Below are 26,745 nucleotides of genomic sequence, written 5' to 3' on the forward strand. Positions count from 1 at the left end.
AATCCTATGTAGTTACGTGAGGTGTTTTGATAAGTGCTTGTGTGATATGAATGCGAAGCATTCTTTCATTATGGTGAGCATTACGTTTCTCAGGTTTTTACATTAATATATGTGTTTTTATGTTACTTTTATGCAGGTAGGGTTGTCAAACCAATTATGAAGGAAAGAAGTTAATGTGGATCACAATGCATCGATTTTTGGAGGAAATCTTGCTAAGGTTTAAACGCGAAGATATAAGTCGGGTCCGAGATGCTAGAGTGTGTGCCAACCTCCCCGTATTTGAGTTTGCACAACCATTTGGAGGGGAACAAGGGCAGTCACACTCAAGCATTCTGACCTATGCACATAGAATAAGATCTCCATCAACTTATCCGTCATTGAAGAAGCAAAGCGAACCACGCATAAATGTGTGCCCGTTTATGTTACCTCGATGAAAAGTCGATTCGGGAGTATTTTTGGCATAGCACTCGTAGCAAACATCGTAGTAGATCACTGTCGGTCTGCGGCGAAAGCCCGAGCAGTTTTAGAGAATCCACAGCAGGTAGTGAAAGTACCCATGCCCGTGTGGAAATTCCACGCGGTCAGCGTGAAAGCATCCACGCTCGTGTAGTCGCCCGATTCGACCCTATTTAAAAGTCGAATCAGCCCTGATTTTTGTATTCTTTTCTCCATCTTTTCCCTAACTTGACAGAGGGCTTCGGCTAGGGTTTAGAGGGGTATTGGCCAAGGTTTTGGAGTGGTTCTATAGCTCCGACATCGTCATTCCTTAGGAAGAAAGTTGGTAGGGAAGCTTCCGTCGAGGCGTATCCTATACCGGACGAGGGAATCCTTGTACGATGAGTAGAGGATTTTCCACAAGACCATCAACATGAATATCGAGGGAGTTTCTTTATGGATTCATTGCTTTTACATTCTATTTCTTTGATTGTACTTAGCTCCATGGAGAGCTAAACCCCTAGTGGGTACTCGGGTATTGTGAACCCTAGGATGTATTTGTTTCTTTGAACCTCTTTATTATGCTTTCAATAAATTGATGTTTATTGTGAGTTCCAACCTTGAATGCTTGATTGTATGAACATTTCCCCTAGAGTGACACTAGGGTTGAGAGTTCTTGTTGGTAACCTTGTGAGTGATTGACACACCACTAGCGTTAGACAAAGCTAGGTTGGAGAGGGTTGAGAGGGTGAGTCGAGAGGTACAGGAGCGTCCCCTTTCCCCTCCAGCGTGATAGATTCTACCTCTGTTCCTTGAGTTCTTTGCAGCCATAATAGAGTGAATAGTCTAAGGGATGAACTTCCGCTGGGGCTTAGTTGCGCGTACAACGGAGTGAAGCGTTGAGTTGATCTTAGTATCTAGGGCTCAATTGTGGTTAGGGACCTTCCACCTGGACCAAAGAGTTAGGTCTATAATTAGGAAGAGATTTATCACTTGGAATCCCTAGAGCTCATTACAACTCTATGCGAATGCGAGGTGTTGAGATTGTTCGATTTCTCCTCCGGGACATGTATAGAGTTAGGCATAGTTGACCTTATATTTGGGACTATGTAATTAAGGATTTCCATGACTCACCATTGCATTGATTAGGAAGCATAATAGAGGGTTCTTGCACTTGTAACAATTATCCTAGGTGCAGCATTATCCCGATACCCCATCTTTATCGATTGCCTTAACCCCTTCTTTACTTTTGCTCTCTTACTTGTTGCTTTTACTGTTGAGAATTGAATCATTGTCACACTCATTGTCATTGATCTTTTACATAGCTAAGAATCGAATTAAGTATTTTTATTTTCTACTTCCTGTGGATTCGATACCCGCTCACCCGGGATTATTACGTCGACAAACCCGTGCACTTCCGGGATATACCCAAGGGGACCTTGTCAAGTTTTTGGCGCCGTTGCCGGTGAGTAGGTGTTTAGAGATACTTTGCACTTTGTTTTCTTAGCTATTTACCATTCATTATATTTCACATCTCTTCTCTATCACCAATCTGATTTGTTTTAAAAAAAATAATTATTATTATTTCACACTTTCTTATTCTTCCATCATTCTCATTTGTTTTCTTTTGTCATGTCTTACTTTTTCTTGCAAGGATTTTAAATGATGATTGACCCAGTCGTTGCTCTACATTTGTAGGTTGATGCTCTGAGTGAAAAAGTTGATAGAATTTTTGCTTCACAACAATAGAACATTCCATGTTACAACGCATATCATCCAATTTAAGTGGGCTACCCAAACGTATTATGGGATAATGGTGAACAACATTGGGAGGAACCTCAAGAGGAATGTCAAACGGGTGAGATACTCGGAGAGGATGCATTTCAGTTACAAAGAGTATTAGCTAACTTTATTGAAGCATCCGATGTCTGCGTCCAAAATATAGAGACCACACGAAGATGTCATGAAGCCTCCTATAAAAACCTTGAGCATCAACTAGGAGGGATACTTGACACACTCTCCAGGGAACAACAAGTATTTGAGCAAGCAAGTCAAGTTTCTTATAGAGAAGATGTGGTAGTGAATGACAATGAAGAAGTGGGTCGGAATAAGTATGATGTTGTCGAGATTGAGAGGATACAAGAAGAACCGTTCATTCAATGTGATAATTGTTTGAGTGGACAGTATGTTTATGAGCAAGAAATGGTGCAAGGAGAGTTGGTGAAGACATATTGCTTTCGAGTTGAACGGGAATAAGACGCAAATCCTAAGGTAATGGAGCAAGCATCTCTCTTTGGGATTAATCAACTCATAAATTGCAAGAAAGAGATTTTGGGTTTGGAAGAAGACGTGGGTAGGAGATTGAAGTCATCCAATCACCCACCTGTGCTAAGCTTGGACAATTCCCAACCCAAATTGTTTCCTTGGAGGCTAAAGGTAAGATGGTTGGACTCTTCAACAAATATTCCACCCCGCCAAGCAAATTTTTAGTTTAAGGGAAGTAGCTATGCATTACTGTTTTCAAGCCTCCATAAGGTAAAAAAAAGGTACATCAAGCTTAGTGACGTAAAACAAGCGCTTCTTGGGAGGCAACCCAAGCAATTACTGTTTTCCTAGTTTTTAGTTTAGTGTTTGCATGAATAAGAGCTTGAGTGTTGGTGTTTTGATTGATATAGGCCATTGCTATGCTTTTCTTGTGGACCATTGGTGTTATCTTGTGCTTTCATGTGTTTTGGTGAAGCTTTGGTCGTTTGAGCTATTTCACATGTTTTTCACTAGTAAAACTTACATATTAGGGAAGGCTCTGAGTGTGTAAACATGTTAAAAAAATTTCTGCAAAGCCTGCAGAATTTTCTAAGGCATGCAGAGAAAACACACGGGCTTGTGGAATTTCCGCACGCCCGTGGATTTGCACTGCGAGCTCATCTAGAAAAGGCACATGTGCGTGCAGCTGCCCTTGTGAACGACCATGCGACTGTCACACGCCCATGGGTAATTTCCGCACGGGCGTGTGAATTCCTGCAGAGTTCGGCAGTTAAATTCTGAAAAAAAAATGAAAATGAAAAGAAGGCACAAAATCGTTTTCTTGTTTATTTTGCATTTTGGGTGGAAAGAGCTACGGCCTATAAAGTATGAAGCTACTCACATAAGTCAGATACAAGTTATGCCTTAATGGGAGAAAGAGCTATCTCATAGGATGAGTGAAAGCTACCACTCCAGCAGAAAGAGCTACCATCTCGAAAGTGTGAAAGCCACCTTAGTTGCCACTTAGGAAAGGGCTACCTTAGAGAATGTGCTTGAGCTACTACCGTCTTTTGAAAATTGGTGTTGCTTTCTTGTTGTAGATAAATAAGTCCCTTATACTTAGAGCTTTGAGGAGTATACTTTGGGTTGACTTGAGTGAGTCCACACACTTTCACGATTTCGGGTTTGTTGTCCTTTTTTATTCAAGTTTTTAGCTAGAGCTTCGACTTTTCATGTTTAGTGTTGAAATTTCCCTTACTTGTAGAATGCTCTCTTTGTATACTTTGGTGAACCTAAGGACAAGCATTTCCAATATTTCCATCATCTATGCACAAAATGTTTAATTTTTGCTTGAGGAGAAGAAAAAGCTTAAGTGTAGGGGAGTTTGATAAGTGCTTGTGCGATATGAATGCGAAAAATTCTTTCCTTATGTTAAGCATTACCTTTCTCGGGTTTTTACACTAATATGTGTGTGTTTATATTACTTTTATGCAGGTAGGGGTGTGAGGCCGATTATGAAGGAAAGAAGGCAATATGGATCATAATGCACCAATTTTGGAGGAAATCTTGCTAAGCTTCAAACGCGAAGACATAGGTCGGGTGTGAGATGCTAGAGTTTGTGGCAACCTCCTCGTATTTTAGTTAGCACAACCATTTGGAGGGGCACAAGGGCAGTCACACTCAAGCATTCCAACTTATGCATATAGAACAAGATCTCCACCAACTTTTCCATCATTGAAGAAGCAAAGCGATCCACGACGTGAACGTGTGCCCATTAGCGTTACCTCGATGAAAGTATGGATTCAGGAAAAATTTTAGACTGGATACTGTAGCTGCTACAATGTAACAAAGTACTGTAGCAACACTGTTTACAGCAGGCCGAGAAAACTGCAGAACAAGAATCCACACGGGGATGTGAAAATTCCACATGCCCGTGTGAAAAAATCCACAGGGGCGTCTACAATGGCGTGAGGATACCAGATTCTAGCCCTATTTAAAGCCGATTCAACTCTGATTTCAGGATTTTTTTCTCCATCTTTTCCCCAACTTGAGAGACGGTTTCGGCTAGGGTTTGAGAGGTATTGCCTAGGGTTTTGGAGAGGTTCTACAGCTCTGACATCGTCATCTCATTGGAAGAAGGTTTGTAGGGAAACTTCTGTCGAGGCGTATCCTATACCGGACAAGGGGATCTTTGGACGACGTGTAGAGGACTTTCCACAAGACCATCGATACGACTATCGAGGGGGTTTTCTATGGATTCATTTCTTTTACATTCTATTTCTTTGATTGTACTTAGCTCCATGGAGAGCTAAACGCCTAGTGGGTATTTGGGTATTTGTGAACCCTAGGATGTATTCATTTCTTTGAATCTCTTTATTATGCTTTCCATTAATTGATGTTTATTGTAAGTTCCAACCTTGAATGTTTGATTGTGTGAACATTTCCCCTAGAGTGACACTAGGGTTGAGAGTTCTTGTTGGTAACCTTGTGAGTGAGTGACACACCACGAGCGTTAGATAAAGCTAGGTTGGAGAGGGTTGAGAGGGTGACTCGAGAGGTACATGAGCGTCCCCTTTCCCCTCCAATGTGTTAGATTCTACCTCCGTTCCTCCAGTTCTTTGAGGCCACAATAGAGTGAATGGTCTAAGGGATGACCTTACGCTGGGGCTTAGTTGCGGGTGCAACGGAGTGAAGCGCAGAAGTGATCTTAGTATCTAGCTCTTAATTGTGGTTTGGAACCTTCCACCTGGACCAAAGGGTTAGGTCTACAATTAGGAAGAGATTTAGCACTTGGAATCCCTAGAACTTATTGCAATTCTATGCTAGTGCGAGGTTGAGAGGTTATTCAATCTCTCCTCCGGGACATGTAATTAAGGATTTCCATGACTCACTTGCATTCATTAGGAAGCATTGTCACACATTTAGCCGTTTATCTTCTTGCCCCTATTCTTTCATGTGTGTTTGCTTGAGGAAAAAGCAAACGCTTAGGTGTGGGGATGTTTGATAAATGCCTAAATGTATGTATTTTATATGTATTGATCTTGTATTATTTGTGTACATCTTAATAAATTGATGCCCGTTTAAGTATATATTTGTTCTTTTGCTGTTGCAGATCATAAATATGCGGAATTTAGCTCAAAAATGCAAATTGGATGAATTCAACACCAAAAACGGCATTTTTTGGGTATTAGCACTGTAGCAGGCATTCGGCTGTGAGCTTCACGGGGTCCATGCGCCGCATGGGTGCCTGACAAGGTCCCCTTGTGTATATCCCGCAAGTGCACGGGTTTGTCAAAGTAATAATCCCGGGTGAGCGGGGTCGAATCCATAGGGAGTAGGGAGTAAAGACACTTAATTCGATTCTTAGCTATGTGGAGTATCAACAATGATAAGTGTGATAATGATTCAATTCTCAACAATTAAAAGCAACAAGTAAGAGAGCAAAAGTAAGAAGGAGGCAAGGCAATCGATAAAGATGGGGTACTTGGATGATGCTTCACCTAGGACAATCGCTTCAAGTGCAAGAACTCTCTATTATGCTCTCTAAACAATGCAATGGTGAGTCATGGAAATCCTTACATACATAGTCCCAAATCTAAGGTCAACTATGCCTAACTCTATTCATGTCCCAGAGGAGAGATTAAATAACTTCACAACCTCGCACTCGAATAAAGTTGCAATGTGCTCTAGGGATTCCAAGTGATAAATCACTTCCTAATTATAGACCTAACCCTTTGGTCCAGGCGGAAGGTCCCTAGCCACAATTAAGCCCTAGATACTAAGATCCCCTAAACGCTTCACTCCAATGCACATGCAACTAGGCCCCAGCGGAGGTTCATCCCTTAGACCATTCACTCTATTATGGCCTCAAAGAACTCAAGGAATGGAGGTAGAATCTATCATGTCGGAGGGGAAAGGGGACGCTCCTGTACCTCTAGACTCACCCTCTCAACCCTCTCCAACCTAGCTTTATCTAACGCTCATGGTGTGTCACTCACTCACAAGGTTACCAACAAGAACTCTCAACCCTAATGTTACTCTAGGGGAAATGTTCATACAATCAAGCATTCAAGGTTGGAACTCACAATAAACATCAATTTATTGAAAGCATAATAAAGAAGTTCAAAGAAACGAATACATCTGAGGGTTCACAATCACCCAAGTACCCACTAGGGGTTTAGCTCTCCATAGAGGTAAGTACAATCAAAGAAATTGAATGTAAAAGCAATGAATCCATAAAGAAACCCCCTCGATGGTCATGTTGATCGTCTTGCGGAGAGTCCTCTACTCGTCGTCCAAGGATTCCCTCGTCCGGTATAGGATACGCCTTGACGGAAGCTCCCCTACCAACCTTCTTCCTCAAGAATGATGATGTCAGAGCCATAGAACCTCTCCAAAACCTTGGCCAATACCCCGTAAAACCCTAGCTAAAGCCGTCTCTCAAGTTAGGGAAAAGACGGAGAAAAGAATAACAAAATCGGGGCTGAATCGGCTTTAAATAGGGCTGGAATCGGGCAACTCCACGAGCGTGGGCGCTACACGCACACGGGGGCGGATAATTTCCACACGCCCGTGTGGATTCTCTGTTTCTCTGATTTCTCGGCCGGCTGTGAACTGTAATTGCTACAGTAATTGCTACAGTTTTGCTTCAAAAAATCAATGCTCTAGCTAAAAACTTTAATCAAAAAGGACAACAAACCCGAATTTCGTGTAAGTGTGTGAACTCACTTAAAACAACCCAAGTTATACTCCTCAAAGTTCTAAGTACAAGGGACTTATTTATCTACAAAAGTGATAAAAATTTTAAAAGATGGTAGTAGTTTCACACATCCTCTATGGTAACCCTTTCCAAAGTGGCCGCTAAGGTGTCTTTCTCACGTTTGAGGTGGTAGCTCTTTCTACCTGAGTGGTAGCTTTCACTCATCCTATGAGATAGCTCTTTCTCTCATTAGGGCATAACTAGTATCTGACTTGTGAGAGTATCCTCATACTTCATAGGTGGTAGCTCTTTCCACCCAACAAACACAAATAAACAATAAAACAATATATATATATATATATATATATATATATTAGCAAAAGAAGTAAACCTAACTAGTCCCTTTAACATCGAACATGAGTTTCCAATAGAGTTCAAAGAGTGAGTAGTGCACTAAGTGTAAATCGGGCAAAAATTCCTAAAAATTCAAGCAAGAACTAGAGCATGAAAAAATTCAATGTTAACAATTCTCCTATACTTAAGAATATAATCATTGCAACTAAGGTGAACCGCCATTGGCTATGTGAGCATTATGAAACTCAATGTACATTGTCCTCAATGTACTCATGCAAGCTCACTCAAAATATATCATTCAAAAATAGATGTGGGAGAAGCAATCCAAACAATACTCCCCTGACTCCTAGTGTTGCGTTTGATGAAGCTAATTAGATTTGGGAGTAGTGTTTCAATGGGTTGTAAAGCTCACACGGCTAAGTGTCGAGCTTACCTTAGCCGTGCCCATGACTAAGTCTCAATTCCCAAGATGACAAGACCATGCACTTGCATACATGTGGGGGTTCGAGTAAAAGCTCAAGAAAAAAACAAAAATTAACTCGAGTGTATAAAAAGATGAAGCAATGAATACAACTTGATAAATGCAACATAACATAAACTCGGAAGGAAAAAAATCCTTTACGAGTGAACAAAGTCTAAAAAGCAAGAAAATAAAAATAAAAGTAAAAATGCATGAAAGTAAAAGAAAGGTCAAGTGCGGAGTCGCTCTGAGGGGCTCCAGCTCTTTATTCTTCTTTGAAGTGGAAGCATATAGTGGGTCCTCCGGTCTTTGAGATTCGAGGATGGAGGTCTTTGGAGGCGGGGAGGCACTGAAGAGTCCTCGGCTGCCGGGACAAATGATGAGGCAACGTCTCGCTCTAGGATCTGCTGTAATATGTCAAAACGTGCCAAGAACTCTGTGTACTGAGTGGCCTGCGTAGCCCTAATATCGGCAACCTCGGCTCGAGCCTCAGCCACCTCTGTCTGTATCACTCCCAAGGTGCTTTCGAGTCTCTCAAAATGATCATGAGCTCGAGATGGCGGAAATATACGCACGGAGGGTGGTTCCTCTGCCGTTGGAGGTGTCTCAGTCTCCATCGGCACTGGTTGGGGCTCGGGAGCGGACTGAGATGCCCCAGCTTCATCTTCAAATGGTATGTTCAGCACATAAACACCATTTGAATATTTTCGGATCAACCCCATGAGCCTCATTGTCTCCAACCCGAGTGGAGTTGGTATTATCACTTTCTCGGTTCCGCTGATTTTATCTCGCAAACCCATCCCCACAATGAGTCTAGTAATATATGGATCCGAGAAGATGACACCCAATCGAGGATATTGTCCTTGATGCTTCAAATACTCCGCTAGAATGTGTCCTAGATGGACCAGTTCGTTCCGAACCATGGAGTACAAGTACAGAAGCTCTTGCTTGTTGATGACTCCCGTGCTATCACCGCGATCACTCACTAACACCTTATGATGGCGTGAAGATATCACGTAACTTAGTCGAGATAAACATGAGGGCCTTAGACACTCACAGTTCATAGCGCCCTTTCTACATAATAATGAATACGCCTCAATGAGAGATAAACCCGTCATGTCAATTGGGAGATTCTCATACTCCTCAGTTTCAGTATACTCTTCATCATATAGACCAAGTCTAGTGGAAATCTGTGTGACACTCATATTGTTATGCTGCCCAAAAGCTCTGAACTGAATCGTGTGGACACTATCAAAATGAGCATAAGAGCGGTCGAACTCAAACGAAGCAAGTACCTCCAAAGTGAGTGTGCGGATAGCAGGGTCATGAATATTCAGTAACTTGTGCCAATTACCGACCAGTAATAATTTCTCGACCTCGTCAGCCATATCATCCGCTAGTTGCACCTTCCTAAGTAACCCAACATCCGGAATTTGTGTTTGACCAAACTTAAGCTTTTCCAACCGCTCAAACCCAGCTTAATGTGCAGGGAGTGTGAATTCCATAACTTCCGGCTCAGGGGTAGGCTTTCGAGGCCGCTTAGCAACTGCTTTCTTCGATTTGGTAGCCATACACGTATGTATTAGAAAAGGAAAATCAATCAGTTCCATTCAAGCGGCAGAAAAATAAGAACACTGCGGCCGTGCGGAAATTCCATGCGCCCATATGCTTCACGAATTACGTGAAAAGCCCTGCGGTCCTTGTAGCCAATCTCCATGCCACCTCTCTATCTCACTTCCATTTCGTCTCAAAAACAAATCATAACTAGTTTAGCAAAGAAAAACGATGTGTTTTGACCATTTTAATCACAAGTAATCGAGTTAGATTCAAAGCGAAATTGAAAAAGAGGAAATCAAGGTTTTACCGATAAGCTACACTTAAATACCCTTACAATGCACAAAATACTCAATCAATCAGCTCCAAGACGATAGTAGCAGGGGACAATACTATCAGAAAAATGCTCTTTGGGCAACTTAGGTTTACTTGAGGGGAAGGTTGTGAGTCTTGTATTGAGAGAGCGGATGGTCCTTTAATTCCTGGAACTCCACACGGGCGTGCGAGAGTCGTCCACGCCCGTATGCCTTCAAATGAAGGGTTCATAGGGGTGGATGCACGCCCCAGCAGCCTTCTTTGGATATCCAGAAAAAAATGTCTACACGCCCGTGCGGAAATTCGGCACGGGCGTGAACTTACACATGCCCAACTCACAGGGGTAGCCGCAGGCCCCTGTATCTTCTCGGGATGAAGATAACTCCTCTGCAGAGACTCACATGGGCGTGTGGAAATTACCCACGCCCGTGCGTCGTTCACAAGGTTGCCCACAGGGGCGAGTCCACTCCCCTGTGTTCTCTCGGGAAAATCCACCCAACTCTGCAGGAATTCACACGCCCGTGCGAAAATTACCCACGGGCGTGCGACATGCGAATGGTCATTCACGGAGGCAGCTGCATGCCCCTGTGACTTCTCTGGATGAGCTCGCAGTATACACCCACGGGCGTGCAGAAATTCCACACGCCCGTGTGTTTTCTCTGGATGACTTAGAAAAACTGCGGGGCTCTGAGAACTATTACGAACATGTTTACACACTCGAGCACGCTATATTATGCAAAAATTTACCAAATAAAAAAACACGAAATAGAACTCAAAGCGACCAAACTTTGCCAACTTTCAACAAAACACAAAAATGAGTACTTTTAAAAAAATCCAAAAAAACAAAAATCGCAGCACAAGTACTTCAAAATCGAGACACCAACACTTAACAATTTATTCATGCAAACAAATTAAACTAAGAAGATAGGAAAATAGTAAACACTTGGGTTTGCCTCCCAAAAAGCAGCTTGTTTAGCGTAACTAAACTAGCGTACCTTACCTTACCTCATGAGGGTTCATGGAGGAAAAATACTTCTCTATTGTCCTTTGCCAAATTTCTCCGCCATGGTATAGTTTCAGCCTATGTGTATTCACCTTGAATGTGCCCATCTCCGGATGACTAATCTCAATGGCTCCATGAGGTAAAACTTTGGTTACGGTATACGGACCAAACTACCATGATTTAAGTTTCCCTGGGAATAAACATAGACGGGAGTTGAATAGTAGCACCTTGTCGCCGACTTTGAAGTCTTTCGGGGTTTTAATATGCTTCTCATGCCACTTCGAAATCCTTTCATTATATATCCTTCCATTTTCATATCCCTTCAGCCTCCATTCATCTAGCTCATTGACATGTAATATTCGTTGCTCTCCAGATTTGCGCAAGTCATAATTTATCACTTTAATTGCCCAATATGCTTTGTGCTCTAATTCCACCAGTAAATGGCAAGATTTTCCATACACTAGATTATAGGGAGTGGTCCCTATTGGCATTTTGTATGCGGTTCTATGAGCCCAAAGCGTGTCGTCCAACCTTTCAGGCCAATCTCGTTTACCTTGTTCCACTGTCTTAGTTAAGATTCTCTTGAGCTCTCTGTTTGTAACCTCCACTTGCCCACTCGTTTGCGGATGGTAAGGTGTAGCAAGAGCGATGATGAACCCCATAGCAGCTTTAACACTTTTCACTTGAGTTGTGTATTACAAAAATGTGTTCCACGATGCGTTAATGATAATTCTTGGAGTTCGAAGCGAGCAAATAACTCTTAAGAAATTTCACTGCTTGTTCTTGCATCATTAGTTGGAAGAGCTTGGGCTTCCACCCATTTGGACACATAGTCAGTGCTACTAAAAATGTATTGATTGCCATTGGACTTTGGAAATGGTCCCATGAAATCAATTCCCCATACATCAAACACCTCCCAAAAATTGCATAGGGATTTTGAGGGCATCTCATCCTTTCAGTGATAAGTTTCCAACCCTTTGACAACTATCACATCGTAAAATGAATTGATGAACATCTTGGAAGCTTAAGCCCTGCTTCAATACCCTTCCTGTGACAGATAGTTTGCAAAATCCGCAAACCATGGGGTATCTTCGGATTTTTATTCACGTACTGCTCTGAGGATGTTCTTGAGGGCAAGAAATCATTAACTTCCTTGCTTGCCAGTTCTTGCCCCTCACAACCCTCTAATCTCGACAAATGATCGGCAACCACAATATCCACTGAATCAATCTTGGCTTCGCATCTGCCTTGTTCATTAGATAGCGGAGTACAGAATGATCTGTGAACATGGTGACATTAGATAGGATGAGATATAGTCCGAATTTATCAAAAGCATACACTACTACTAATAGTTCCTTTTTCGGTGGTGGTGTAATTCTCTTAATCACTTGTGAGAGTCTTGCTAGCATAATAGATCGGTTGAAATTGCTTATTTCTTCTCGACCCAAAACCGTTCCCCTTTGCATAATCACTAGCATCACACATTACTTCGAATGGCTCATCCCACTTTGGTGTTGCTAGGATTGGTGCTTGCACTAACTTCTCTTTCAATACATTGAATGCATTCAGACAGTCATTTTCGAAGTCAAAAGTGGTATCCTTCTCCAGAAGTTTGGTCAACGGTTGGGAGATTTTCGAAAAGTCCTTAATAAATTTTACGTAAAAACACTGCATGACCAAGCTGTGGATCCCTTTTTATATTACGTAGGTGGTGGAAGCTTGTCAATTATCTGAATCTTGGCCTTATCCACCTCCATACCTGCACGAAATCTTATGTCCAAGGACAATGCCTTCTTGTACCATAAAAATGACATTTCTCGATTAAGGACAAGATTTGTCTCTTCACATCTCACTAATACTCTTTCCAAATTGTTTAAGCAAGCATCGAAAGAGCCCCGAACAACTGAAAAAAATCATCCATGAAAAACTTCCATAATATCTTGAGAAAGTCATCAAAAATTGCCGTCATGCGGTATTTGAAATGTCGTGAGGGGCATTACACAACCCGAAAGGCATTCTTCTATAAGCAAATGTTCCATAAGGGCAAGTAAATGTGGTTTTCTCCTCGATCTTACAGGGGCTATCGAAATTTGAAAAGTATCATGACATGCCATCAAAGGAAATAGTAGAAATGATGCCCGCTAGTCTCTCAACATTTGGTCGATGAATGGCAAAGGAAAGTGATCTTTTCGAGTGGCGTCATTTAGTCTTCTATAATCAATCTTGACTCGCCAACCGATGGCTTGTCCTCGTGAGGGATTAACTCATTCTTTTCATTCCTCACAACTGTTATTCCTTCTTTTTTCGGGACAACTTGGGTCAGACTCACCCACTTGCTGTCGGATATGGGGTAGATAATTCCTGCATCCAAAAGTTTTATTACCTCCACCTTAACAACCTCTTTCATATTCGGGTTCAATCTTCACTGAGGTTGGATCACGAGTTTATAGTCATCCTCCATTAGGATCTTATGAGTGCAGAATGATGGATTTATACCCTTAATGTGGGAGATCTTCCATGCGATGGCTGATTTGTGCTTTTGTTCTGCAGATAAGTTCGACGCCACGATTACGGGGAGTTTAGAGTCCTCCATTAGGAATGCATATTCCAAATGTCTTTGGAAGAATCTTAAGCTCAAGTTACGGTGGTTCGACAATTGATGATGCATAAAGCTACCCTCCTTCAATTTATCAATCTCCTCAAAAATCATTACGCCTCATGTACTGCGATTACTCTCTTCCTTTTCCACACGAAATCTATTTCTTTACAATCGCATTGGATATCAGCGTGTCCATTCCACGGAAATTCCAAATTTGAAATAGCAACTCCAAGCTGAAAAAGAGTTCTTGCTTCGATCTTGATAGGAAGAATCAAACCTAGCAAGGGTTCTTTCTACCTCTCCTCAGGCTGGTCACTCATTGACACTAAAAGTGGATTCCTCAAAGCTGCCTTATCACATTATCTAATTCACGGCTTTGCCCTTGAATCATGGTGATGTACTCTTCAACCCGATTCTTCTAATCATTTGTTGAGTTGTACATTGTCCATGGTAAGAATAACACGATATGTCATTCCACGCATCTGTTTCAACTTTCTGCTATACGTGTTCAATCATCCTCATGATAGTGTCAAATGATTCAAAACATGTTGATCATTTTTACGCAACAAAAAGAAATAAGGAAAAAAATTAGAGCAATGATAGAATAAGAAAAATATGAATTAGAATGTGTGGTGAAATAGCTAAGAAAACAAAGTGTAAAAGTATCTCTAAGCGCCTAGCTCCCGGCAGCGGCGCCAAAAACTTGACAAGTTCCCTTGTGTATATCCATGCAAGTGCGGGTTTGTCGAGTAATAATCCCGGGTGGCGGGGTCGAATCCACGAGGGGAGTAGGGAGTAAAGACACTTAGTCGATTCTTAGCTATGTGGAGTATCAACAATGATAAGTGTGATAATGATTCAATTCTCAACAATTAAAAGCAACAAGTAAGAGAGCAAAACTAAGGAGGAGGCAAGGCAATCGATAAAGATGGGGGTAATCGGATGATGCTTCACCTAGGAAAATCGCTTCAAGTGCAAGAACTCTCTATTATGCTTTCTAATTGGTGAGTCGTGGAAATCCTTACATACATAGTTCCAAATCTAAGGTCAACTATGCCTAACTCTATTCATGTCCCGGAGGAGAGATTAAATAACCTCTCAACCTCGCACTTTTCGAATAAAGTTGCAATGAGCTCTAGGGATTCCGGTGATAAATCTCTTCCTAATTATAGACCTAACCCTTTGGTCGGTAGGAAGGTCCCTAACCACAATTAAGCCCTAGATACTAAGATCCCCTCAACGCTTCACTCCATTGCACGCGCAACTAGGCCCAAGCGGAGGTTCATCCCTTAGACCATTCACTCTATTATGGCCACAAAGAACTCAAGAAATGGAGGTAGAATCTGTCACGTCGGAGGAGAATCGGGACGCTCCTGTACCTCTCGACTCACCCTCTCAATCCTCTCCAACCTAGCTTTGTCTAACGCTCATGGTGTGTCACTCACTCACAAGGTTACCAACAAGAACTCTTAACCCTAGTGTCACTCTAGGGGAAATGTTCATACAATCAAGCATTCAAGGTTGGAACTCACAATAAACATCAATTTATTGAAAGCATAATAAAGAAGTTCAAAGAAACGAATACATCCTCGGGTTCACAATCACCCAAGTACCCACTAGGGGTTTAGCTCTCCATAGAGCTAAGTACAATCAAAGAAATAGTATGTAAAAGCAATGAATCCATAAAGAAACCCCCTCGATGGTCGTGTCGATGGTCTTGTGGAAAGTCCTCTACTCCTCGTCCAAGGATTTCTTCGTCCGGTATAGGATACGCCTCGATCGAAGCTCCCCTACCAACCTTCTTCCTAATGGAATCACGATGTCGGGAGCCGTAGAACCTCTCCAAAAACCTTGGCCAATACCCTCGAAAACCCTAGCCGAAGCCCTCTACGCAAGTTGGGGAAAAGATGGAGGAAAGAATACCAAAAATCGTGGGCTGAGATCGGCTTTAAATAGAGTCGGAATCGGGCAACTCCACGGCCGTGGATGGTGCCAGCGCACGTCTGTGAATTTCCCTACAGGGCGTGGATAATTTCCACAACCCGTGTGGATTCTACTGTTTTCTCTAATTTCTCATTTGGTCGTGAGCGATTGCTTCTAGAGTGATTCTTTGTAGTGCTCGCTCACGAGTCTTCGACTGAATAACTTCCCAATTCCATACTTTCATCGGGGAGTAGCATAAGCGGGCACTACGTTCACGTTGTAAATCACTTGCTTCTTCAATGATATATATGTTGGTGGGGTTCTTGTTCTTCTATGCATAAGGCGGAATGTTCGAAAGTGTGACTACCTTTGTGTCCCTCCAAATAGATGTACTCACTCGAATGCGAGAAGGTTGGGACACACTCTAGCATCTCACACATGTCCTATGTCTTCGCGTTTGAACCTTAGCAAGATCTCCTCCAAAATAGGTGCATTATGATCCACATTGGCCTATTTCCTTCATACTTAGCGTCACAGCACTACCTGTGTAAAAGTAACATAAAAAACACACATATTAATGTAAAAACCTAAGAAAAGTAATGCTCAGCATAACGAATGAAAGCTTCGTATTCATATCACACAAGCACTTATCAATCCACCCCACACTTAAGCTTTTGCTTGTCCTCAAGCAAACATTAAAACATTCTGTGCATCAATGAAGAAAATATTGAAAGTGCTTGGCCTTAGGTTCACCGATGTATACAAAGAAAGTATTCTACAAGTAAGGAAAATTTTAACACTAAATACGAAAAATCAATGCTCTAGCTAAAAACTTGAATCAAAAAGGACAACAAACCCGAATTTCTTGTAAGTGTGTGAACTCACTCAAAAAACCCCAAGTTATACTCCTCAAAGTTCTAAGTACAAGGGACTTATTTATCTACAAAAGTGATAAAAATTTTAAAAGATGGTAGTAGCTTCACACATCCTCTAAGGTAGCCCTTTCCAAAGCGGCCGCTAAGGTGGCTTTCACACTTTGGAGGTGGTAGCTCTTTCTACCCGAGTGGTAGCTTTCACTCATCCTATGAGATAGCTCTTTCTCTCATTAGGGCATAACTAGTATCCGACTTGTGAGAGTAGCTTCATACTTCATAAGTGGTAGCTCTTTCCATCCAACAAATACAAATAAACAATAAAACTATTTTGTTCCTTCTTTTCATATATATATTTTTTTTCAATTTAGCAAAAGAAGTAAACCTAACTAGTCCCTTTAACATTAAACATGAGTTTCCAAAAGAGTTCAAAGAGTGAGTAGTGCACTAAGTGTAAATCGGGCAAAAATTCCTAAAAATTCAAGCAAGAACTAGATTATGAAAACATTCAATGTTAACAATTCTCCTATACTTAAGAATACAAACATTGCAACTAAGGTGAACCGCCATTGGCTATGTGAGCATATATCAATCAAGAACGATAGAAAAGATGTGTGCATTATGAAACTCCCCCCCACACTTAAGTTTTACATTGTCCTCAATGTACACATGCAAGCTCACTCAAAAATATATCATTCAAAAAAATGGATGTGGGAGAAGCAATCAAAAACAATACTCCCCCGACTCCTAGTGTTGCATTTTTGATGAAGCTAATTCATTGGGAGTAGTGTTCCAACGGGTTGTGAAGCTCATGACGGCCAAGTGCCGAAGCTACCTTTGACGAGTGCCCATGACTAAGTCTCAATTTCCAAGAAGACAAGACCATCCTCGACGCATACACGAGGGGTTCGATAGAACCTCAAGAAAAAACAAAAAAATAACTCGAGTGTATAAAAAGATGAAGCAATGAATACAACTCGATAATGCAAAAATAACATAAACTCGGAAGGAAAAATCCTTTTCCGAGTGAACAAGTCTAAAAAAACAAGAAAAATAAGATAAAGTAAAAATGCATGAAGGTAAAAGAAAGGTCAAGTGTCGGGAGTCGCCTCGGGGCTCCGCCACTGCTCGCTGAAGTGGAAGCATATAGTGGGTCCTCCGGTGTTGGAGTCGAGGATGGAGGTGCTGGAGGCACTGAGGGGGCCTGAAGAGTCCTCGGCTGCAGGACAAATGATGAGGTAACGTCTCGCTCTAGGATTTGCTGTAATATGTCGAAACGTGCCCTGAACTCTGTGTACTGAGTAGCCTGCGTAGCCCTAATCTCGGCGATCTCTTCTCGAGCTTCAGCCACCTCTGTCCGTACCACTCCCAAGGCGCTCTCGAGCCTTTCAAAATGATCATGGGCTCGAGATGGTGGAACTATACGCACGGGGGATGGTTCCTCTGCCGCTGGAGGTGTCTCGGTCTCCATCAGTGTTGGTTGTGGCTCGGGAGTGGACTGAGATGCCCCAGCTTCATCTTCGAATCGTATGTTCAGCACATAGACACCATTTGAATATTTTCAGATCAACCCCATGAGCCTCATGGTCTCTAACCCAAGTGGTGCTGGTATTATCGCTTTCTCGGTTCCGCTGATTTTATCTCGCAAACCCATCCCCACAATGAGTCTGGTAATATATGGACCCGAGAAGATGACACCCAATCGAGGATATTGTCCTTGAAGCTTCAAATACTCTGCTAAAATGTGTTCCAGATGGACCGGTTCGTTTCGAACCATGGAGTACAAGTATAGAAGCTCTTGCTTGTTGATGACTCCCGTACTATCACCACGCCCATTCACTGACCTGCTTATGATGGCGTGAAGATATATGTAACTGGGTTAAGATAAACATGAAGCCTTAGACACTCCTGGTTTATAACGTCCCTTTCCACATAATAATGAATACGCCTTAATGGGAGATAAACCCATCATGTCAATTGGGAGGTTCTCATACTCCTCAGTTTTAGTATATTCGTCATCATATAGACCAATTCTAGTGGAAAACTGTGTGACACTCATACTATGATGTTGCCTAAAAGCTCTAAACTGAATCGTATCGCCACTATCAAAATGAGCATAAGAGCGGTCGAACTCAAATGAAGCAAGTATCTCCAAAGTAAGTGTGCGGATAGCAGGGTCACGAATGTTCAGTAACTTGTGCCAATTACCGACCAATAATAATTTCTCGACCTCGTCAGCCATATCATCCACTAGTTGCACCTTCCTAAGTAACTCAACATCTGGGATTCGCGTTTGACCGAACTTAAGCTTCTCTAACCGCCCAAATCGAGCTTGATGCGCCGGTAGTGTGAATTCCATAACTTCCGGTTCGGGGACAGGTTTTCGAGGCTGCTTAGCAATTGTTTTCTTTGATTTCGTAGCCATACCTGCATGTATTAGAAAAGGAAAATCCATCAGTTCCATTCAGACTGCAAAAAAATGAGAACACACGGTCGTGCGGAAATTCCGCTCGCCCATGCGCGTTCACGAGGCGTGGAAACCCCACACCCCTTGTAGCCAATCTCCATGCCACCTCTCTATTTCACTTCCATATCGTCTTAGAAACAAATTATAATCAGTTTAGCAAGAAAACGATGCGTATTAACCATTTCAATCGCAGATAATCAGTTAGAATCAAACAAAATCGAAGAAGAGAGGAAATCAAGGCTTACCGATGAACTGCACTTAAACACTCCTATAATCCACACAATGCTCTATCAATCGACTCGAAGACAACAGTAGTCGGGGACAAGAATGTCAGAAAAATGCTCTTTGGGTGGTTTAGGGTTATTTGAGGAGAAGAGTGTGACTCTTATATTGGGAGAGCGGATGGTCCTTTAAATCCTGAAGAACCACACGGCCGTGCGGGAGTCATCCACGCCCGTGCCCTCAAATGACGGGTTCACAGAGGCGGACGCATGCCCCTGTGACTCACAGGGGGCAGCCACACGCCCTGTGTTTTCTCGGGATGGAGGAAGCAACCTGCAGAGATTCGGACGGGCGTGCAGAAATTACCCACGCCCGTGTGTGGTTCACAAGGTCACCCACAGGGGCGAGTCCACGCCCCTGTATGTTATCGGGAAAATCTGCCCAACTCTGCAGGAAGGCACACGCCCGTACGGAAATTACCCACTGGCGTGCGCCACTCGCATGGTCGTCCACAGGGGCAGCTGCACGCCCCTGTGCCCTCTCTAGATGAGTTCACAGTACACATCCACGGGCATGCGGAAATTTCAGCCAATGAGCTCTAGGGATTCCAAGTGATAAATCTCTTCCTAGATTTAGACCTAACCCTTTGGTCCAGACAGAAGGTCCCTAGCCACAATTAAGCCCTAGATACTAAGATCCCCTCAACGCTTCACTCCATTGCACGCGCAACTAGGCCCCAGTGGAGGTTCATCCCTTAGACTATTCACTCTATTATGGCCGCAAAGAACTCGAGGAACGGAGGTAGGATCTATCACGTCGGAGGAGAAAGGGGGCGCTCCTGTAACTCTCGACTCACCCTCTCAATCCTCTCCAACCTAGCTTTGTCTAACGCTCGTGGTGTGTCATTCACTCACAAGGTTACCAACAAGAACTCTCAACCCTAGTGTCACTCTATGGGAAATGTTCATACAATCAAGCATTCCAGGTTGGAACTCACAATAAACATCAATTTATTGAAAGCATAATAAAGAAGTTCAATGAAACGAATACATCCTAGGGTTCACAATCACCCAAGTACCCAGTAGGGGTTTAGCTCTCCATGGAGCTAAATAAAATCAAAGAAATAGAATGTAAAAGCAATGAATCCATAAAGAAACCCCCTCGATGGTTGTGTCGATGGTCTTGTAGAGAGTCCTCTACTCATCGTCCAAGGATTCCCTTGTCCGGTATAGGATACGCCTCAACGGAAGCTCCCCTACCAACCTTCTTCCTAAGGAATGATGATGTCAGAGCCGTAGAACCTCTCCAAAACTTTGGCCAATACCCCTCAAAACCCTAGTCGAAGCCCTCTCTCAAGTTGGGGAAAAGATGGAGAAAAGAATGATGAAATCAGGGCTGAAATCGGCTTTAAATAAGTCTGGAATCGGGCGACTCCATGGGCGTGTACGGAACACACGCCCGTTTGGACTCTCTGTTTCTGCGATTTTCGGCTACAGTACTATGCCAAAAACACTCCCGAATCCACTTTTCATCGAGGTAACATAAACGGGCACACGTTTATGCCGTTGATCGCTTTTCTTCTTCAATGATGGATAAGATGATGGAGATCTTGTTCTATGTGCATAAGTCAAAATGCTTGAGTGTGACTTCCCTTGTGCCCCTCCAAATGGTTGTGTAAACTTAAATAAGAGGAGATTGGCACACACTCTAGCATCTCGCACCCGACTTATATCTTCGCGTTTGAACTTTAGCAAGATTTTGTCCAAAATCGGTGCATTGTGATCCACATTGGCTTCTTTACTTCATAATTGGTTTCACAACCCTACATGCACGAAAGTAACATAAAAACACACATATTAGTGTAGAAACCCGAGCAAAGTAATGCTCAACATAAGGAAATAATGCTTCACATTCATATCGCACAAGCACTTATCAGAGTTCTTGCACTTGAAGCGATTATCCTAGGTGAAGCATCATCCGAGTACCCCATCTTTATCGATTTCCTTGCCTCCTCCTTACTTTTGCTCTCTTACTTGTTGCTTTTAATTTCTGAGAATTGAATCATTACCACACTTATCATTGTTGATACTCCACATAGCTAAGAATCAAATTAAGTGTCTTTACTCCCTACTCCCTATGGATTCGACCCCGCTCACCCGGGATTATTACTTCGACAAACCCGTGCACTTGCGGGATATACGCAAGGGGACCTTGTCATGTTTTTGGCATCGTTGCCGGGGAGTTAGCCGTTTAGAGATACTTTGCACTTTGTTTTTTTATTAGCTATTTCACCACACATTCTATTTCATATCTTCTTATTCTATCATCATTCTGATTTTCTTTTTCCTTATTTTTGGTGCAGCTCCAGGTTATGACCCGAGGGAATCCATCAATATTGATTGAAGGAGACCCTGAGCTTGAACGTACACTTCGAAGGAAAGGGAAAGAACTTGTACATGAACATCCTAATCCAGCTGATTTGGAAGTAGAAGGATCTGAAAATGTGGCAGAACAAAATGAGCAACAACGAACAATATCCGATTATGCCAGACCTTCAGTGTTGGGGACACAATCGAGTATTGTGTGCCCCCAATTACAGCTCAGAACTTCGAGCTAAAGGCAGCATTCATCCATATGCTGCAGCAGTCCGTACAATTCAACGGTTTGGCCGATGAGGATCCAAACAGTCACATAGAGAGCTTCCTCGAGGTGTGCGACATGCTGAAGATAAATGGTGTGACGGATGATGCCATCAAATTGAGAGCCTTCCCATTTTCCTTAAAGGGGAAAGCAAAGCAGTGGCTACACTCATTACCTAGAGCATCAATCACTTCATGGGAGGAGATGGTAGAAGCTTTTCTAGCGCGTTATTTCCCTCCCGAAAAATCAGCAAAGCTTAGGAATGAGATCTCATCCTTTATGCAGTTGGAATTGGAGTCTCTATTTGAGACATGGGAAAGGTTCAAGTAACTCCTGCGAAAGTGTCTGCAACACGGATTCCCGGAGTGGATGATTGTTCAAACCTTCTACAATGGTTTGAACCCGAGTACAAGGCAACTCTTGGATGCGGCGGCAAGAGGTACCTAAGGTAGCAAAACCCCCGATGAAGCACGTCAATTGATTGAAGAAATGGGGTTAAATAGCTACTAGTGGAACGCTAGGGAGAAGAAAAAGGTGTCCGGTCTCCATGAAATTGATGCGGTAACTTCATTGGCGGCCCAAGTGGAGAGTTTGAGTAAGAAGCTAGATCTTATAGCTTCGAATAGAGTTGCGGCAGTGACCAATTACACCGGTTATGGTGGAGGACATGCTTCCTCCCATTGCCCAATCGCCATTGGTGATGTTTCTTCAGTTGAGAATGTTGACTTTGTAGGTAATGGCATGAGACCTCAAGGGAATCCATACATCAACACCTACAATTCAGGTTGGAAGAATCATCCCAACTTTTCATAGAGTAATCAAGGACCACAAAAGACCATGGGGGCCATCGGGGTTCCAACAACAACAACAAGCCCCTCAAGTGGAAAAAGCAAATTTTCAGGCTTGGAAACCGAATGACGGATTTGGAGAAGCACTTGACTAGATTTGATCATCGGCAAATACAAGGTTTCAATCGATCGAGGCTACACTTCGCAATCACACGACCTCCTTGCACAATCTTGAAAATCAAGTGGGGCCAAATTGCGAAATCTCTTTCCGAAAAAGGCCACATGGGAAGTTTACCAAGCAACACGGAAACCAACCCTGAGAGAACATGTGAAGGCGATAGCTTTGAGAAAGCGGTCAGTGAGGTTGAAGGGAGGCTTCCGAGTGAGATGCCGAAAAGAACACGCACCCGAGGTTATAGAGGTTGAGGAGGGAGCAAACAAAGAGAAAGAGGTGGCACCCTCACCTTTCAAGCCAAGAATCCTTATCCCTCTAGATTGAAGAATGACCAAGGGAATGACCAGTATAAGAAGTTCTTGAGTTTGTTCAAGCAACTCCACATCAATATTCCTTTTGTTGAGGCTTTGGCACAAATGCCTAAGTATGCGAAGTTCCTGAAAGACCTATTGACCAAAAAGAGGAAATTGGAGGAGAGTGCTTCAGTGGTGTTTGATGCTTCATGCTCGACGGTGTTGCAAAAGAACATGCCGAACAAGAAGAAGGAACCGGGAAGCTTCATTATTCCGTGTAACATCGGCAACTTAGGTGAGGAAATGGCATTGGCGGATTCGAGGGGCAAAGTATCAACGTCATGCCATACACTTTCTTCCAAAAAGCTAGGCTTGGGTGAGCCTAGGCCTACTCGGATGACTTTACAATTGGCGGACGAGCATGGTGCGACATCCGAGAGGCATCATTGAAGACGTGCTTGTCAAGGTGGACAAGTATATTTTTTCGGTTGACTTTGTAGTGCTAGATGTCGATGAGGATGCAGATGTACCCTTTGATACTTGGGAGACCGTTCTTGCGGACTTCCAAAGCATTGATTGACATGGACGGTGGAGAGCTCACATTGAGAGTCGGAGACGATAAGCTCACTTACCGCCTTGTTGAAGCCATGCGGCATTCTCTCGATTTTTGATGACACTTTGTATTTTTCTAGACACTCACTGATGAGATTGTTGATGAATATATCAGGAAATGTTCAACCCGGATCCGTATGAAGGTTTGTTCGACCAAGAGGAGAGCAATGAAGAAGTAATGATGCTTGGTTCGAATGGAGGAAACATCTACCCGGGGATCTTGAAGAATGTGCTCCGGAAAAATGAAGAGGGGCTAGGAGACGCCATCGAAAAATGCCCCAAGACTATTGGAGATGTACATGAGCCAAGGAAGTTTGACGAACGATTGCTAGGTGGTCCGAAGCCAGATAGTACACCCTCTACCCTCAAGAGACTTTGCTCATCATGCTTTCAAGTTATGGGTAAGAGGGCAACCTTCATTCATGAACCCCGTGAGGTAAGAAAGATCAGTCAAGCTTAGTGACGTTAAACAAAGCGCTTCTTGGGAGGCAACCCTAAAGTGTTTACTATTTTTCGTACCTTTTTAGTTTAGTTTGTTTGCATGAATAAAATTGTTAAGTGTTGGTGTTTGAAATTTTTGAGTATTTGTCTTTGCGATTTTATTGTGGGTTTTTAAAGAATTCATTGTGTTTTTTGTTGCGAATTGGCGAAGTTTGGTCGTTTGAGTTCTATTTTGTGTTTTTATCTGGTAAATTTTGCATAATAGGGCGAGGGCTACGAGTGTGTGAGACATGTTCGAGACTAGTTACTGCAGAGCCTGCAGGTTTTTCTAAGTCATCCAGAGAAAACACATGGGCGTGCGGAAATTCCACACGCCCGTGGATATGTCCTGTGAACTCATCCGAGAGAGGGCGCGAGGGCGTGCGGTTGCCCACAGTGGATGACCATGCGGCTAGCGCCGCGCCCAGTGGGTAATTTCTGCACAGGCGTGTGCCTTCCTGTAGAGTTGGGCAGATTCTCCCGGGAACACACAGGGGCGTGGACTCGCCCCATGGGTGACCTTGTGAACCACACGCAGGGCGTGGGTAATTTCCGCGCGCCCGTGCGAAACTCTGCAGGTTGTTCCCTCCATCCCGAGAAAACACAGGGGCGTGCGGCTGCCCCTGTGAATTGGGCTTGTGAATGTCCACGCCCGTGGGGAATTTCCACACGGGCGTGTGGAAGACTTGATATCTTTCTCGGATGTCCGGGGGAAGCCACGGGGCGTGCGTGCGCCCCTGTGGAGTGCGCGCGCAGGGCGTGGATAATTTCCACGCGCCCGTGGGAGATCGTTCTAAGTCGGTGAGAGTTTTTCCCGAGGCGCGCAGGGCGTGCATGCGCCCAGTGGGCTGAAGTGAGGCACACGGGCGTGGGGAATTTCCACTGCGCGTGTGGATGCTAGAAACGTCAAAAAGTCGCGAGTTACGTTTTAAAAAGGGGATGATTTCTCTCCTTCTTCACGACTCCTTTTTCACTTGAAAACACTCTCACAACATTCTCCGAGTCCATTGCGCCCTGATTTGGTGGGATTTTTAGCAAGTTTTTCAGGCCCGGCTCTTTATTTTCTCACTTCTCCTCGTCGGTAAATTCATTTTCTTCATCTTCTTCGTCAATTCATGATTTCTATTGATTAATCTGGTTAATAATGCTTCGTTTCTTCAATTGGAACAATGATTTATGTTTAGAGCGAAGTTAGAGATATTATTGAGTTGTATTTTTTTGGATTGTTGATGCATGGCCATGCGGTTCTCATGCCCGTGAAATCCACGCAGGGCGTGCGGAAATTCCACAGGACCGTGTGGATTTCTGCAGTATTGTTTTATCAACTTGTTTGACTAATTTTGTTTAAATTTGGCAGATCATGGCACCTAGGGACAAAGAAGCAAGGCGATAAGAGGCCACGTGAGTCATCCTCACGAGCCCGAGGGCATGCGATTTGCGATTCCCGAACATCGAGGCCCGTTATGAGCGCTTATCGAGACTCCGCTCGGACAGACTCGATTCTGGACACGACTATACTCACGAGATCTTGGCGAGGGAGATGAGTTCGCTGATGAGGTTGAGGACCTTGTTTCGAGATGGTGGTTGGCGGCGGTTGTTGGCGATTAGAGAGCCCGACTATCAGGGAGTTTACGCTTTGGAGGTGCTCTCCTCGTTTGAGTTTGATAGGCGTGTCACGAGCTTCACGATTTAGGGCACCATTCGGTTTCGAGTGTTTGGGCGCCACCATAGCTTGAGCATTACGCGAGTTTTACCATACTACTTGGCTTATCACGAGGAGGCATTCAGCAGATTCGAGAGGGGTATGCATGGTTGCCCTCGCGATTATCACGGAACCTTGACCCCTGAGAGAGCTTACGAGTGCTATGTGGTCAAGGTCGATCTGGCAGGGGGTCTCAAGGCCACGTGCCCTTTCCCGACCTGCCTACTGATATTTTGCACGCCATCATGAGTAGGTGGGTGAATGGCCGTGGCGATAATGCTTGGTGTCTTGAGCCGCCCGGGGAGTTCTTGTACTTGTACTCGATGGTAGGCGTCGTGCCGATCCACTTAGGGCACATCTTGGGCTGATTACATCGAGACACCGAGGGACGATACGCTAGGGCGGGAGCGATCTTCTCGGGGCCCTTACATTCTGAGATTAGTGTTGGGCATGGGTCTCTTGGATTTGATTCACGGGGCTGAGAAGGCAGTGTACCCGCTCCCACAGGTCTAGAGACGATGCGGTTGATGGGCATTGTCCGTAGGGTTCGGACAGGGGTTTTTACGTTAGTCCTACCAGCCCCAGAGATAGCTGAGGATGAGGGTGATGACGCCGAAGCATCTCAGCCCACCCCAGAGCCTCAGCCAGCATCGATGGAGACTGAGGCACCTCCAGCGGCCGAGGAACCACCCCAGTGCGTATGTTTTCACCTTCTCGAGAAATGATCTCTTTGAGAGGCTCGAGAATGCTATAGGGAGTGGTCCGAGCCGAGGGTTGCGAGATTAGGGGCTACTGCGAGCCACTCGAGTACCACGAGTTCATGGCGCGTTTCGACATATTACAGCGAGATCCTAGGCGAGACATTTGCCTCATCATTTTGTCCTGCGGCCGAGGACTCTTGAGCCCCG

The 26,745-nt window shown here is 43.7% G+C and overlaps 1 non-coding gene across 1 annotated transcript; it reads right to left on the reverse strand.

The window, feature by feature from the left end:
- Nucleotides 1-22,039: 22,039 nt before the first annotated feature.
- On the reverse strand, nt 22,040-22,146 carry LOC120267639. Its single transcript, XR_005538514.1, has one exon. It is a non-coding gene; the product is annotated as a small nucleolar RNA R71 (small nucleolar RNA).
- Between the last annotated feature and the right edge of the window lie 4,599 nt (nt 22,147-26,745).

This window comes from Dioscorea cayenensis, chromosome 1, assembly GCF_009730915.1.
Source record: "Dioscorea cayenensis subsp. rotundata cultivar TDr96_F1 chromosome 1, TDr96_F1_v2_PseudoChromosome.rev07_lg8_w22 25.fasta, whole genome shotgun sequence".
NCBI classification, from domain to species: Eukaryota; Viridiplantae; Streptophyta; class Magnoliopsida; order Dioscoreales; family Dioscoreaceae; genus Dioscorea; species Dioscorea cayenensis.